General features: G+C 40.1%; 1 protein-coding gene and 1 long non-coding RNA gene across 5 annotated transcripts in view; one reads left to right on the top strand and one right to left on the bottom strand.

The window, feature by feature from the left end:
* Nucleotides 1-7,727, bottom strand: part of Cttnbp2nl (CTTNBP2 N-terminal like) — a 53,344-nt gene extending 45,617 nt beyond the window's left edge. The window contains exons 1-2 of one of the 4 annotated variants that reach the window (XM_087212693.1): nt 7,641-7,664; nt 3,711-3,818 (exon numbers count right to left, since the gene is read on the bottom strand). The gene's annotated coding sequence lies outside the window, so the exon portion shown is untranslated. Of the gene's footprint in view, nt 1-3,710; nt 3,819-7,640 lie in introns of all 4 variants that reach the window. The other 3 variants (XM_004853730.4, XM_021265681.2, XM_087212694.1) reach the window with 3 other exon arrangements.
* Nucleotides 4,458-14,317, top strand: LOC147827732 (uncharacterized). Its single transcript, XR_015451825.1, has 2 exons — nt 4,458-8,054; nt 12,799-14,317. It is a non-coding gene; the product is annotated as an uncharacterized LOC147827732 (long non-coding RNA).
* Nucleotides 14,318-16,702: the final 2,385 nt, after the last annotated feature.

Raw genomic sequence — 16,702 nt, 5'->3', positions numbered from 1 at the left:
TATCCTCTTGGATCTCCTTTTTCAGAGTGCTGTGGTTTTCAGTGTAGAGGTCTTTTAGCACTCGTACTTTTAAGATCCAGTCTAATCTGCTTTCTGGGGCATATGACACCCATCTTGTTAGTTTTAAGACTCATGCGTCATCTGTGTATGTGTGCATCTGCCTCTTTCTCTCACTGTCTCCCTTACATGTGGCCAGTAAAATTATATGTTATTGAAAAACAAAAGAGGACGCCTTATACCTATATACATTCAAACATCTCTCCCTTTCTGAGGATATTAACATGAAGCTATTAAATAACACAAAGCTATTAAAAACAGGTCTGTCTACCTGGCTACCTGTTTACAACCTGTCAAGCATTCTTAATCAGATAAGACCAAACCAGAAGACTTACATTAGTCAAGCTACTGAAATGGATATTAATGAAAATAAATAATAGTTTTACATTAATAACTTTTTCATTAAAAGTTTAAGAAAAGATACCTCAACATCAGAACATTAGCAGTTTTAACTATTTCAAAATTACTTGTATTTTAACAAAATTATGACATAATTTCAAATAAATCTGTCCATATCATCTATTTGTCGCCTAAGGTTTTGCTTTTCTGAAATAAGGCCACTACAATAAGAGAACAATAAAATGTAGACTGATTTTATTTTCAGTAAAATGATTCATGGGCCCTAATTCTACAGGCAGCCTGGAATGCAAAAACCCTTCAAATGTAAATGTAGGATGAAGTCACTGACTCTACTGGAGTTCCAAACTAGAAAGAAATTCCAGAGACTATCGTATAGAAAATTAAGCATAATATAGTTAAGGTATCTATATTTTTTAGCTATATTCATAACCTGACTCTCCCTGAACTGTAAAACACTTCACACAAGGCTCTAACAGAACTATACCTAGTGATGCTATTTTGCAGATGCTGTAACTGATTTTTAAAAAGTTTAACCAGCTGAAAAGAAAAAGTTTAACCAGTTGAATGCTATCAACAATAAACCTAGCAATTACTTTTGCTGGAAGGCTTTTCAGGGACAGTAGCTCTCCTGGGAGACAGTGTGTTGTAGTAGAAAAGGCATGGATTTTGGAGTCAAATTTTGGAGTCAAATTAGGTTTACATTTTGGTCGTGCCACTTCATAGTTCCTTTATCCATTTAACCTTTGTGCTTTAGTTCTTCATCTATAAAATGGTAAAAATACATACTCTAAATAGAAGTTACACAGTTTAAATGAATTAGTGACTGGCCAGTTCTCTCATTTCTCATCCTTGAAGAGCATTCATTTGATTTTTTTTCCCTTGGTACCAGGGACTGAACTCAGGACCTTGCGCTTGCCAGGCAGACCCAGCAACACTAAACTAAGTCCCTGGCCCCATTAATTTGATTTTATCTGCATGGATAAATAAGTTTTTCCTTTTTCAATGGAATATCATTGTCTATCATCCAAGTATTTAATTTACATGTCAAAACAAATTATTCCTTCTGATTTGGTGGGTTGATCTTCAAGGGGGAGGAGATGGCCTGGCCAGGGAAAGAGCTTAGGGACATGTTCAACACATGTCCAGGCCAATGATATCAATATTTGAGAAAAGAACATTTTTCTGCCTAGATTAGCTTTAGCAATGTAAATAAAAGCATGCCTTTGCTTCCACTAAATTTTTATGAATTTAATCAAGTTAAGGTTTGTAATGACTTAAGTGGGTTTTGTAAAGATATCACAGCTACTTTTTTACATTAAATTAAATGTATAATGTATATGTATCTACCTTTGGAACTTGAGGAGTTATCATAGTCTTATTACATCAATTTGTTTATATCTGTTTTCTGCCACAAAAGAATCTGAACTCTTCTGAACAACTACTACATTTATTCAACTTTTGACGAAACTTAACATCTAGCAGTCTTTAGTTCAAAGGGATACTTTAAAAATGCTGGTTGGAGGGCTGGGGATTTAGCTCAGTGGCACTGTGACTGCCTTGTAAGCACAAGGTCCTGAGTTCAATCCCCAGTATCAAAAAAAAAAAAAAAAAAATGCTGGTTGGAAAGAAATTTACAGCCCATAACTGGACTTTACCTGGAGGAAATAAACAGCCACCATTTTGAACCAGTTGACTATCATAATGAAAGTGTAGTTTTAGGAAGGTTAAGGCTTACAGTACATAGCTGACTTGACTGAAGAGGAATGAAGAACAGCTGGTAGAAAATTTAATAGTACAGGTATAAAGTAAAAAAAAAAATGTGTGCACTAGAATGGTGGCATGACTGATACCAGAAACATTATAAAGGAATTGACTTACAGTAACTTGGAGATTAATTCCATTTGGGGAGGCTAAGAGAAAGAAATGGGGAAAAATCCCAGATTTGCTGAGGTTTTAAGACTGGGTGACTAGAGTGATGCCATTAACAGAAATAGGGATGTTAGAAAAGGAACTGGTTTTAGGGGGAAATGATGACTGTGTGGTGAGACATGCTGAATGAGAAGTAATTAGGATCCCAAGAGGAACATGTTGAGAGACAGCCGGTGGGGTGAGGGCCAAGGGCTTAGAAGTGGAGGAGGCTTTGGAGATGTAGCCTTTTAAGAAATTTTCTTCTGTGCCCTTAATTTAAAGACAACAGACAGCAGGAAGAAGTAGACATGTAGGACTAGACCAGATCGGGTTTGTACCCTCAAATATTACGAGTTAGGAACTAGATTAGCTCTGTTGTTATTCCTACAGCAGCTGCGGCTAACAGACCGCCGCCCCCCCCCAAAAAAACACTTCATGCTTCTCTTTTTTTCCCTACCCCTTAGGTATCAGTTATCCTTCATCCCTCTCACCTTTATGACTTGTAATTCTTCTGTTAAAACAGTTCACCCTGCTTTTCCCTTCTGCTCTTTCTCGGCTCTCACCTTTCTATGCTAGTACCCCCTCCCCCAGCACACTTCAACCTAGACTTTCCCAGGCAGCTCTGCACAAAGGATTCAGATCAACATGCTCCTGAGATTCAGGTTCAGAGCTTTTTTATTTTTCGGTCTGTAAATTCCATCATCTTGTGCTCTCTACTTTTCCTTTCTAGTTTCTTTTAAACTCAGTAACAATTAAGGATTATATTCTTCATAGCTCCAGAAGTCAGAACACATTCATTTAATAGTAAAGAACACATTTAGATTGAAAGTTTTGGCATGGAATCTGAAAATATAGTTTGGAAATAGTTGGTGAGTAGGAACCGTATCACTGCATTCTTTACTTCAAATCCTTGGTTGTAGTCCTGTTTTCAATTCACATGCCTCTGCCCTCACTCTCACCCACCTCCAAACTTCACTTCCCTATCCATGTTTTGTTCTCATCTAATGCAAGATGATCTTCAAAAATAAGGCAAAAATCACTGTAAGTCAAAATTAACATCAAAAAGTCTTTAAATCTCACAGACGACACAGACAACACACACACAAACACACACACACACACACACACCCCCTGTACCACAGTACCCACAAAGCCATTTACATGATATTTAGGGTTGTGGCACTTAAGAGAGTAGGACTTGGAGTTGGAGCACCTGATAATTCATGAAGACATCAGCTGGCTGAATGACCTATTTGTGAGCCTTTCTGCCTGTCTTCCTTTTATTTCCTTCCTTCCTTGCTGGAATGGGGGCTGAATCTAAAGTCTTTACATTGAGCTACACCCCAAGCCCTTTCTATTTTTCCTATTTTGAGAAAGGGTCTCACCAAGTTTGCCAGGCTGGGCTCCAACTTGTGATCCTCCTGCTTCAGCTGCCCAGAGTGCTAAGATTACAGGCATGTGCCACCACTACTGGCTCCCTGCTTTTCTTTTTCCTAAGGCCAAAAAATTCCAGAAAGATAATTTGTAAGACAAAATTACTAAACAAACATACTCCAAGACAGACATACACTCTCCTAAAAATCCTTGGCTTGGATATCTGACAACCTGATACACAGGAGCCTTGTTTCCCTCTAGGTAGGAATCACAGCTATATATTGATGGACTCTGACCAATCAATAACTAGAATTAGACACTTATTTCTTATTTCTATAATTAGACACTACTTACTTCTGCTAAGATGCTAAAGGAGTAATAGAATATTTAATATTAATTTCTTCATTCACATGCAAGTACTAATAAAAGGGTAATAATATCTACCAATTATTGTTTCCTATACGCATGCACTTGGTTTGTGACACACACACACACACACACAAACACACACACACACACTGGTTCATGTAAACCTTAAAAAAAACCAAAAACCTCTAAGATATTTCTATCTGACAGTTCTGGAAAATGGGGTACAGTGAAAATAGAAAAACTGTTCTTGTCCTAGAGTTACACATAGCAGAGTTGAGATCTGCGCCCAGTTTTCCTTAACACCTACACTGTAAACACACTCTATAGCCTCACAATAAAAAAGCCAATTTTCACTGAAATGCTCTGAATTCAATCTAGGAAGACTTGATTTTTAGTTATTAGCTGAAAATATTCAGGCTTTAAAAATGGCCTTTAAAAAAATTAGTACACAATTGCGGTGCATAATTACCTTCACACTGGGGAGTTGGTACATGTAATATACCACATTTTAATTCTTTTTCATTCCCTTCCCCTCCTTTCTTTTTCTTCTCCCTCCCTTCTTAGTCCTCTTTCCTTTTACAAACAGGTTGACAAGGCACTTCTGGAGTCAAACACCACAGATTTTACAAATTTTCTCTAGAAATTAACCTGTACTTCTTTCATGCCAGCAAACACCAGTTCAATGGCAACCACTATGAACACCATTTTGCTCCACTCAGAAAAGCCATGAATTTAAATCCTGCTCTGCAAATTTAACTGGTAGTACTGCAGATGTGATTCTGACAAGACACAAATCCGTAGCTGACTGAGGGTAATATGCTCAGCATAATCAGTTTGTATGATTACTATTAGGGACTCAATACTGTTCTGTTCCCCTATTAAAATATTTAGTGCTATTTAAAAGCACAAAATCAGAATTAGGGCTATATGGTAGAGCATTTATCTGCTAGGTGTTAGGCCCCGTGTTTAATCCCCAGAAACAATAATAACAGCAACAACAACAATAATATAAATCTATCAACCAAACACTCAGAAACTGTTTTTTAAACAAAAATTAGCAAACAGTTTGTAGTGTGCTTTCCTAAATTTATTTCATTGCTATCAGGTTGAGATCTTAGAAAAATAAAATCCTGAAATAACTGCTACCGATTATGTTTATAAGTCTGATTTAAATTTCATGACAAAATTATATAACCTATAGAAATTTTCTTATAGGAAATTCAATATTTTAGAGTCACTTAAGATTCTACAGTTTCATAAAAACGTAAAATACAGAAAATCAAGACAAGTCAAGACAAAAAACCAGACTGTTTATACTAACATCTGTGCCATATTTATCAGTGCATTATCTTTCTAGTCTACCCTAAGGTGACTGCTTTAAGCTAAATTCAACAAACACTCATTAAGTTATACGATAAACACTGTGAAAGATACAAAGATTTAAAAAAACTGTATGTCCTCAAAGAATTTATAATTTAATGATACATTAGATGTATACATAAAAATTCTCTGCATAGAGTACTTTGTTCATCTAACGTGATCAAAAAGATGTTGAAAAAGTTAGAGGATGGATGTCCAAGACCCAAAGATATATCAATCAGGTCTTGCTTATTGTGTGAAATAATCAAAGGACATTACAATATTTGCTTTCTCCTCTCTGTTTATTAAGGCCCTGGTAATCACCACTACTTTGGTTTCCTTAGTTTTTTACCTTAGTTTCTTTTCTGTTCTCTACTCATGTAATAAGATATATGTTTTGGGGATTTCCTGTTCTCAATTTTTTCTGCTGCTATTTTGGGGGCCCACATCTTAACCCTGCTATAGCAGTAAACTCTGTGTTTGCTGGAGAAACCTGCCACATAGTTTTTTCTTTGTGCTTTCTCACTGGAGATCTGGAAACAATCACTGAAGAGATCTGTAAGCACTGAGAGTGGCTCTGTAACCTTGGAACCTAACTATTCAAAAATAATTAGCTTCAGGAAGTCTATCTTTAGGAAGTGTAATCAGGAAGGTAAAAGAGAACAGCCGTTACAGTCACTCAGTGATTCCTATTCCTTGCATCTCACTGCTATTAGTTTGGGCTATAGATAACAGTAGTGAGCTGGACTTGAGTATTAAAAGCAAAAGAGACAATGCTAAAAATATGGAGAATGTTAACACATGAAATGATTAGTGAGGATTCTAACATTAGGTCAAAATCAGTACTTTGCACCTGCTGAAATTCAGGCTAACTTGACAAAACCTTTATGGGCACGGTACAGAGACACTCTGTAGTAGTTATACACGTGAATAGCTAGTTTATCGTGCTTTTTATTCATCCTTATCTCTGAAATTTAAAACTTGCTTTTATTTCCATACTCTAAATTCTGGTATATGATACTGGCATTGTAAAACCAATCAACAACATAATATATGTATTAGTTTCCTCTGGGGGTAAAAATCCCACTATAAATGAGGGGGAAGAAAGCAATCAAAGGCAACAGGACCAGATTAATCATAAACCTAGCCAACTGAACCTGAATTTCCTTCAAACAGTTCCTGCCTTTTGTTTCAACATGCAGTGCACCTTCAAGGTTAACTGCAGTCTCTCTGAGCAACAGACCAGCACACTCCAAACTGGAAGATACTGATTCTTAATAGAAAGCGATTATTTACATATCTATACTGTTTCATTTGAAAACATGCTGTTATTCACTGCATTCCTATCCACACAAAGCCAACTCTGTAGATACCCAACACACCCACCTCATTGCGAATATTAAGAGGGTGGTTTTTCATCAAGTTCCCCGGGAAGAAACAGGTTGGAAAGCAAAAATGAAACGTTAACTCAAACCTTAAATACCCTCATTAGCTCGATTCCTTAACAAGGATTACGGAGTAAAGGGAAGGTACAAGGTGTGAAGGGAAGGTAGTAGTTTACGATTTCTCCTTCTAGAGTCGAAAAACTTTCCGAAGCACGGCAACTCCCGACCCCCGCAGCAGACCAGAGGACCCGAGGGGCTGCGGAGAAGGCTGAGCATCTGGGAATGGGGGATGGGAAGAAGAAAAGTCGGGGAAGGCTGCTTCGTTGGTGGAGCCGGTTGTTTAAATCCAGTCGGGTTTTTGATTTCTGCCTCACTTTAACTCTCTTGTTTGGAAAACACGGTTTTCTCTTACGGAGAAAACTAGCTCTTGGTCCCACCCTAGGGAGCAGGGACAGGTGGAGGGAGGGATGCCTGGCCTCCCCGGGGGTAAAAAAGAGGGGTGGAGGCGGCAGCCTAGAGAATGGGAACCCGTCAGTTCTCCGCCAAGGCTCAGGAGTGGGACTGAAGGAGCTTTTAAACAAGTAGAGTCAGGACGGAAGCCCCTTCCGCGGAGCTGGGAACTAAGGAGGGACAATAAGTATCTGCGAGGACCGTCCGAGGATGCGGAGCCGCCTCCTTAGGCAGTGGAAGGGCGACCCCGCCCCCTCAGGGAATGGGCCCACCGGCAGTTGGGACCGAGAGGGAGACTACCAGTGCCCCTACCCTTGCTTTTCTCTCGCGAACCCAGCCTCCCAGCCACCGCCAAGCCCCAGCGCCATCGACTCCTACCTTTCCCCGGCGATCCGGGATCCGCTCCCAGCCGCCTCTGCCACCCGCTCCCCATCCACAGCCTCCCGAGACCCCGCCCCCTCAACTGCCGGTGGTATCATTGGCATTCACCAGGGCCAATCGCCTCCTCGCCTCTCCAGCGCCGGCACCAATCCGAGATGTCTGGAGGAGGGCCTTCTCCAATGTCATTCAGCTCCTCCCAGGGCCCCAAGATCCCTTTTGTTTGGGGAGAGCAGGGTTGGGATTGAGTTTGCGTCACTTCCGTCAGGAAGCGCCCACTCCGGCCCAGGCTAGAGGATGGGCTTCTTTTTTCCCGTCTGTGTTCCACAACGTTCCTCCTCTTGAGAGGTTACTGGGCAAGGCTGTGGCCAGAGCTTCGTGTTTTACCTTGACTGTACGGGAAGCTTAGGAATGGTAGGCCTGATTGGAATTTTATTCAAAATGTTAATAAATGAGTTTTGGTGTCTGTTTTAGAATTAGTTGTTGAAAACCTGGTATAGTGGCTTCCTCGCTCCGTTTTTGTTTTTTTTTCCCCTGGACTGCCTGTGGTTGTGGTGCTGGAATCTAGAGCGCCAGGATGAAGCGCCTAGAGCCCATCTTTCTCTTTTCCCGTCGTGTAGGGGAAAGGATTCTGGCTCTGGAGCCTCTGGGACGGAGACACCGGAGAGCACTCTGATGGCGTAAACCCTGTCCACCTGCCTTTCAGACAGAAGTCAAATAATTGCGAGTTTGTGTGTTGTTCTTCCACACTGTGCTTGCTTGTTGAGGGTTCTTTTTTTGTGTCATATACTGTGAACAATGGTATTTGCAGTGAAGCTGAAACAAAGGACAGTTGTTTATAAGGGATGTCTATACTTGTGCACATAGGAATGCAGATCTTGGTGATAGCAGGCCCTACGCAGTGCTAAATAACCCAGAGGGAACAGGATGCACCCTTAGTTGCATTCCTGAGGTCTACGTTTCTGGTTTCCTTTTCCGTTGGCTGCACTGTGCTCACAGATCAATTCAGCTGGTTAAAGTAATAGCCACATTATTTTAAATAAAATATAATACTTGTAAGACAACCATTTACAGCGCACAAATAATGTATTACTTTTAATCTTCACAATTATTAGCAAGACAGTTTTAGGGATCTAGTAATTACCTAGGGCTGCCTTCATGCAGTTTACGGTTTAGTGAAGAGATGCGATCAGTTTGTGCAGTCATAGTGGGAAGAAACGACACAGGAATTTACCATTATCACTGTGCCATGTAGCTTCCTTTAATGGTAGTTCATTTTCAATAGTGTTTGAAAAACCTATCCCACTCTGTAAGATAGACCTTGCTATGTATAATTTACAGATGAGAAGATAAAGATTCAGAGAAATGAGGTAATGTCTTAGAGTTTGTACATGGCAAAGAGAACTTCCAAGGATAAACTGTGTGGTGTGTATGGCTGCTCAGGTCTGTACCATTTGTTGTTCCCCAAGAACACAGAAGACAATCTTTGGTGGAAAAGGAAAAGGTTTATTCAAAGTTAGCCGGCTCTTGGTGCCAGAGATTTAGCTCAGTGGTTCCACCGCCTGCCTCAAGCGCAAGGACCTGAGTTCGATCCCTGGACCCCCCCCCCCCAAAAAGTGGTCTTCTCAAAGTTAGCCAGCTCTGAAGGAGATACAATGAGACAATAGTCAAGGAAATTTTCATGCTATTTCATCTCCTGGCCATTGTCTGTTTGTTCCTCCTTTATAGACCTTGACCTCCTGGGGCCAGCATCTGCACCTTCCTTTCAGACAGATGTGCTAGAGGTGTTGCTTCTCTGTCCACCTGAGCTGGGAAGAGTAGGGGATGATTCATGGTTTCAGCATGGGGAAGCTTGGAGAAACAAGCTTTTATCTTTAAAGTCCTCATTAATAGGCCTGACCCCTGTCTGCCTGTGCCCCCCTCCCCCAGCTGCCCGAGCTATTCCCAGCTACCTGAGTCCAGGGAACAGTGCCTACTGTGCTAGGAAAACAGCATACCTACACACCCCACCTGCTAGGTGACAGTGCACCTACAACATTAGCTGTTGCTATGGCCATGTTCTCAGCTATTCTTGCTCCCCCAATCTCATGCTCCCCCCTTTGCCTTACCCCACCTAACCCCATCCTCACTAACCTCTTTAACCCTTTCCATAAAAGATCCAGCTCAAAAAACTTGACTCAACTCTCCTTTAGGATTATTCCAGGAGGTCCCATCTGAAACCCCAAATTCAAGCTGGGTGTATTCTTTACTGGGTCACTACTATTTACCTAACACTCATTTTTAAAGATTCATTTTACCCTCTTAGTTACAGTATTGCATGTCTGTAATCCCAGCACTCAGGAGGATGAGGGAGGAGAACGTAGAGTTTGAGGACAGCATATCGAATACATACTGAATTTAAGGCCAGCCTGGACTATCACACAGAACTTCAGACAGACCTCATGTATTCAGTGATACAATTGGGAAAGGTAAGATGAAGGGCTTGTCTCCATGATAGGTGCTAAGTACTGACTTGATTTAAAGTGTCCGAAATGGTTAAAAATAGAGCATTAGGGCTAGACTATGCCCACAAAGTTGAAAGATCCCATTTCCTACTCCTCCCTTTTGGTTTGGCTATGGATGAGGAAGTGGCTGACAATGAGGCAGATGTGGGACAACAGGCTTCTGAGTCACTCTAAGAGTTGTCCTAGTGAATCAGCGCCTCCTTCTCCTCCCTCCCTTGGTAGTTGTTAACTTACCACCACCCATTCTAGTCCAAGCCTGACCTGGTGGGAGTGGTGCCCTGTTACCTACCTCCTGTGCGGCAATGGGCAGCTCCTCTGACTCCCTGGGTTCCCTTTTGCCATTCCTGAATGAGTGTGGAAGGATTCAAAAAGAATAAGATCATCCCTGTCTTGTAGAATTTAGTCCTGAAGGTGTTCAGATTGCATTCCTGGTAACTTATCACCCCTGGAGGTAGTAACAGGCAAGCTATGAACCTTGTATAACCTTCAGACTACAGCAGTATGAGGGAGACCTGGAGTCTTGTGATTCTTCAATATATAACACCTATAAATAACTTTAGAGACTGGTATAAAGATATGCAGAGAAGTAGAAAATGGGCTCATAATATCTTAAATTTTTATAACACAATGTGACATGTTTATATCTATTATGTTATCAACTTGCCAGTAAATATTTATTACATGCTTACAGTGTATCCAGAAAAAACTGGATAAAGAAGTACCCAACGATTATAGATTGGGTCAATCTTTCTCCACATTTTTCCGGGTAGATGTTCTATACATGTTTATCACTGGCTTGCGGAGGCAATGATGGAGTAGATGTTAGGCTGGAAGTAAAGAAATTTAGAGTCTCATTTCCACTCTCTCATAAACTTTATTAGTTTCCTGTGTCACAACCAATTACCACAAAGTGGTTGGCTTAAAACAACAGGAATTTATTCTGTCTGTCCGGAGGCTAGAAGTCTTAAGATCAAGGTGTTGACAGGTTGGTTGCTCCTGGGAGCACTGAGGATGATCCAATCCATACCTCTCTTGCAGCTTCTGGTGGTTCCCACATTCCTTGCCTGCAGTTGCATCAGCTCAATCTCTTCATCTATCCTCTATCTCATGGCTTTCTCCTGTCTCAGTGTTGCTATTTGTCTTTTCCTTTTTTATCAGACATTAGTCATACTGGATTTAGAGTCCACTCTATCCACCTCAATCTCAACTCATTACATATGCAAAGATTCTACTTCCAAATTCACATTCTCAGGTTCTAGATGTACATAACCGGGGGACACTCTTCAATCCAGGACACAAACTTGGCAAAGTAACCTCCCCACTTAAGTTTATTTAATTTCATTGGAAAATGAAATTTTCATTGGCATGAAAGTAATGGACTAATCCCTACAGATCACTTCAGTCTATGATTGTAATACAATTATATATGCTACATACATTTATCAAGCTATTAAACTGTGTGCCAAGGTCCGTAAAATTTCTTTGCATGGTGTATCTCCCTTGAGATAGATGTTGATATTCACATTTTATACATTTGGAAATTGAGGCACAAGAGAGGTCCATAGTCATGGAATTCATGAGTGATGACCATAGATTTTACTCAGCTGATTCCCAAGTACACTGTCATTATTTCTGTGCTTTTTCATCTCTCCATTATGCCAGGTCGGTTAGGAAAGCAGGAAATGTGGCAAATATTTCAAAATTTGATTTATGGAATACTTGGAACTGAATAATGACTTTCCTGGAGTTAAGGGTATAGTTTGAACTGATTTTTTTTTTTTTTTAAGGGAGGACAGGAGGGTGTAGTTCAGTGGTAGAGCAGCACCACATAAAAATAAAATAAAACAAGGAAAAGCAAGAGGGGGTAAATATGGGTATGAAGGTTTGGTATAGGAGAGCTGTGAAGTTACCTGGACCTCAATTTCCTCATTTGTGAAATGAAGTAACAGTCTCTGCCTAGACCACTGGAGGTTGTGAACATACAAGCAACATGATGTACAAGAAAGTATCTGGCTAACTCTGTGAAGGATTACTGTAAACCACTTGGAAGACGTTGCTCTTGCTCTTTCTCCTTGTGGATCCCTCCCTGCCCTCTGAGGTTCTAAAAGGCGCCTTCTAGTCGTGGCACTTAGTAAAATGCCGGGAGAGCCAGATGAAGTAGCTGGAGCAATGGATGAGAGTGCTGTGACCTGTCTGCTTTATCTCCTCTTCTTCAAGCTTCCTTGCTCCTCTTCCACCAGTGCATCGGGGGCGGGGGGTGGGGGGTGTCCCAGTCCGCATGCCAGAGAAGGGTCTCTACCTGGGGCGGGCTGAAGGAGAGAATGCGCGCTCTCTACAGCTCCCTGCATTACCTTCATTCATCATTTGTTCCCACGAAGGCCTTCCTGGGTAGTCCTTCTCTTTCAGTTTGGATCTGGCGGCTGGAGCAGCAGGGGAATTTGGATTTCTGGGTGTGGCCCTAACTGCGTTCCCGAGCTTATTGCTCCCCCTAGTGTTGAGCAACAAATCCTGCAGCTGTCAGCGTCCTTGGCCATCTGAAGTCTTTTCCTCAGATAGTTTTTCCTTTTACGGATGTGGGCTGAAAGCCCAGCAGGTAGAGAATTTCAAGGCGGTTCGAAAAGCCACTTTAAGGAACAGATTCTTTTGTTTTTTAGCTGTCGTTAACGGCCAAGATGGAGCTGTGAAACCCTTACCCTGGATTGAAACAGGAGGAGGTCCCAGAGGAAGAAAGAAATTGCTTTAATATATTACATCTATAATGTTTGTAATCTCTACATATATAATCCTAATAACCATTCTGAGAGGTAATTATTATTTTAGTTTTTCAGGACAGTAAGTAAGTTCAGAGAGACTAAATGTCTTGCTCAAAGCCACATAAGTATAGTAACAATGATAGCGATATCGACCAATTAGTGCCAACTTCGAACCACACACCATTATTTATTTTAATCCTCATAAAAACATTTTAAAGTTCATTTTGTTGATAAGTCAAATGAGATTTAAATAGCTTAAGAAAAGAATAACTAAGAAATTTGCCTGCTGTCTGCACTTAACTACCTTATTTTTGACAAAGGGGTCAAATACTTTCCCTGGAGGAAAGATAGCCTTTTTAACAAATGGTGCTGGGGAAATTGGCTATTCACATGCCAAAAATTGAACTTAAACCCATATCTCTTACCATGCACTAAACTAAAATCAAAATGGATCATAGATATAAATATTAAAACAGAAACATTCTGCTGGAAGACAAAATAGGTAAAACTCTTAAAGACATAGGCATAGGCAAAGACTTTCTGAACAGAACTCTGACTGTACAAGAAATAATACCAAGAATCAACAAATGGGATCACATCAAATTAAGAAGCTTCTGCACATCAGAACAGAGTGAAGAGACAACCTACAGAATGGGAAAAATTTTTGCTAGCCACTCCTCAAAGGACTAATATCTATAATATATTAATAATTTTAAAAATTAGATTTCCCAGATTTAAAGATCCATTAAAAAATGAGCATCAGAAATGAATAGACACTTTTCAGACAAAGAAGTACAAATGCCGAATAAATACATGAAAAAATATTCAACATCACTGGTCATTACAGAAATGCTAATTAAACAAAATTGAAATTCTATCTCCACAAAGAAAGGCTATCTTCAGAAAATCAAATAAATTCTGGAAAGACTGTATGTGTGTGGGGGGTTGTTTTCATTGTTGTTGGAAGTGTAAACTGGTACAACCTTTATGAGAATCAGTATAGAGATTCCTCAACTAAAAATAGACATTCCATTTGAGCCTGCTATTCCCTAAAAAAGTTAAAGACATCATATTTCAGTGATAAATGCATACCCATGTTTGTGGACAATTCATAATAGCTAAATCTTGGAAGCAACCCATATGCCCATCAACAGATAAATGGATTTTAAAAATGTGGTACTTATACACAATGGAGTACTACTCTGTCATAAAGAAGGATAAACTTGAGTCATTTGTAGGAAAATGAGTGTACCTTGAGACTATAATGTTAAGTGAAGTAACACAGATACATGAGCTTGAATATTGTGTGGTTTTTCTTATATGAGAAACCCAATATATAAATAAAGTACAAAATAAAAGACAGACAATAGGAAAAAAAGAGAGAAAAAAAAGTTATTGTAATCCAGCATGGCCAATATATCCAAAAGTGTCCTTTGATTTAGTATAATTGTTTTATGTGGTTTATAGGTTTTTCGGTCTGTTAGTTTGACTGTTAATCTGTGATTATGATAATTAACTTGATAAAGACTTAAAAATGAATAAATAAATCTGATGCTGGCAAAAAATGTGTTATGTACATGTACCAAATCCCCACAAGGAATATAATCATTATGTATTGTAAACATTTACTGATTAAAAAAATAAAAGAAATTTGCCTGCTGTCACAGATCTCAGTCTTCCTGAGTTTAATCTCATACTTTTCTGTTCTACTGTTGCCTCATGGAGATAGTAGGCAGTAGAAGTGGGACCACAGACCAGGCCAGTGTGACTCAGGGTTCTTTTTATTATTACGATTGCCTGGTAGTTCTCCCTGAGAGCCAAGAAACCAGGGTTATGTTATCCTTTGGATTTCTCAACCTGAAATAGGATGGTGATGAAAAAAGCCCAGGCAGAAGCGCATGGCACCCTGGGGGCAATTTGCTCAGGGAAACACATGACCAGAGAGCACCCTAGGAGTTGTACAACAATTTTGCTGTCAGCAACCTCAGTGAGATCACCCACAGGCCCTGGAGTCTTGTCTCCCTTGGGTCATTCTGGGCGAAACTCACACGCTCTTTTGAAGCTGGTGGTCCAGGACAAGGCATGCAAAGCTCACAGGGGCCTCAATGCAAGGGTAGATGGAAAAATTCCTGGAGGCAGATGAGATAAACCATGGAGTTTCCAAATCACCCAGCAAAGTTCCCAAGGATTTGGATTATTATTAACTTCTCCCATCTCTCCCAAAATACAGATTAGTCATAAATGCCTTTATGACTCTTTCAGTGAATCACAAATTTTCCTTTCTACTTTAATCTTTAAAATTGTTAAGTAATTATTATGTTATTATTATCACATAGACCAGGTAGTGAGTTGATAAACTGATACTATGTTATTTCTAAATGCAAATTTCGTACAAACAGATGGGTAGGAGAATAGTTGGTTGTATTTTTAAAATTGTATTTGTTTAAAATTTATTTCATTAAAGATGAATTCTTTCTGTCTCTTTTCAGCCTCTCTCTTTTCTGTCTCTCTTCCTCTTCCTCCTCCCATACTCCAGATGCTTTCTTTCCATGTGGAGCCTGACCCGAATCTGTTCCTACTGGCTGTTCAGACAAAGCTTTGAGCTGAGTAGCCTCATCAGAAAGGTTGAGGCTGACCCAAGGCTCTTTCTCTCTCCTCACTTACTCCCCTTTCCCCCATACATGGGCTAACATTGGGCAGAAAATAATTTCTGTGTTATGGCTAGAGACAGAATTTTGGCTGGGCCAAGCTACCTTATAGTTTCAATTTGATGAAAGCCAATTACACATTTCCTCTGGTCTGTTATTTCAGCTGAAGCATCACACTTGGCTGAATGAGTCCTTGTTGCTCACAAAAGGGAAAATATTTGTAGGAAAGTAATGACCCGGTTATGGCTGTACCATCATTTCTAGGCAATTTCCTGGTATGTGGCTCTCTGGAATAGGCTGATGGCTGGAAGCTTGTATATCCTCATTTCCTGCTTCATGGCTCCTGCTGGGCCCTGTGGGGGGTTAGTCTTCCCTGAACCAAGTGACCCACAGTTTCTGCTCTTTTGGAAAGAGTTTGTACATTTTCCATCCTCTTTTCTCTCTGCCACCTTGCTATCCTCTTGCTCTTCTTTTATTCCTAAAACAGTCATTGAATGCCCATTAACCATTACAATGATAAATCACCCACAATTCTGGACCCAAGGGCACTCACAGCCTTGAGGGGAGGTAGACTTATATAACTCCCTAACCCACGTACTCCTTTTTTGCAACCATGTGTTCCAAATAAAATAACTCAAACCACTATCTTACATCATGATCAGGGCTCATACTTTCCAAATAAAATAACTCATATCACTATCTTACATCATAATGGGGACACTCCAGATGTAAGGGAGAGGAAACTATCCAAACAGGCCAAAAGCAAACTGGTTTCTTTTTTTTTTTTTTTTTTTTGCCTCATGCAATGGAAAGTCCAGGAGTAGTCTGACTTCAGATGAGGCTTGATCTGTCTTCTCAAAAATGTTACCAGAATCAGGTTTCTCTCTGTGGATTTCTCAATTCTGCTTCTTCTGTGTTGGTTCTGCTTTTAGATATGCTCTCCTCCTCAATTTCATAACCTGCCAGCATCAGGCACAACCAGGCAGCTCCAGTTTCATAACCTGTCATATTCAATCAGAAAGATCACTGTTCTCTTTTCCAGGAGACTGGGAGAACTCTCCCCTGGCTCTGTTTGGTCTATTGATATATGTGTTCATTCTTCACATTGGTGATTGTGGGCAAGGGATGTATTGTTTTGACTGGTTAGATCTGTGTTT

This window comes from Heterocephalus glaber, unplaced genomic scaffold, assembly GCF_053883595.1.
Source record: "Heterocephalus glaber isolate CG9 unplaced genomic scaffold, H.glaber_assembly_v1.0 deba00001442, whole genome shotgun sequence".
NCBI lineage: Eukaryota > Metazoa > Chordata > Mammalia > Rodentia > Bathyergidae > Heterocephalus > Heterocephalus glaber.
The sequence above is the reverse complement of the archived record's forward strand: the minus strand, read 5'-3'. Positions and strand labels throughout refer to the sequence as shown.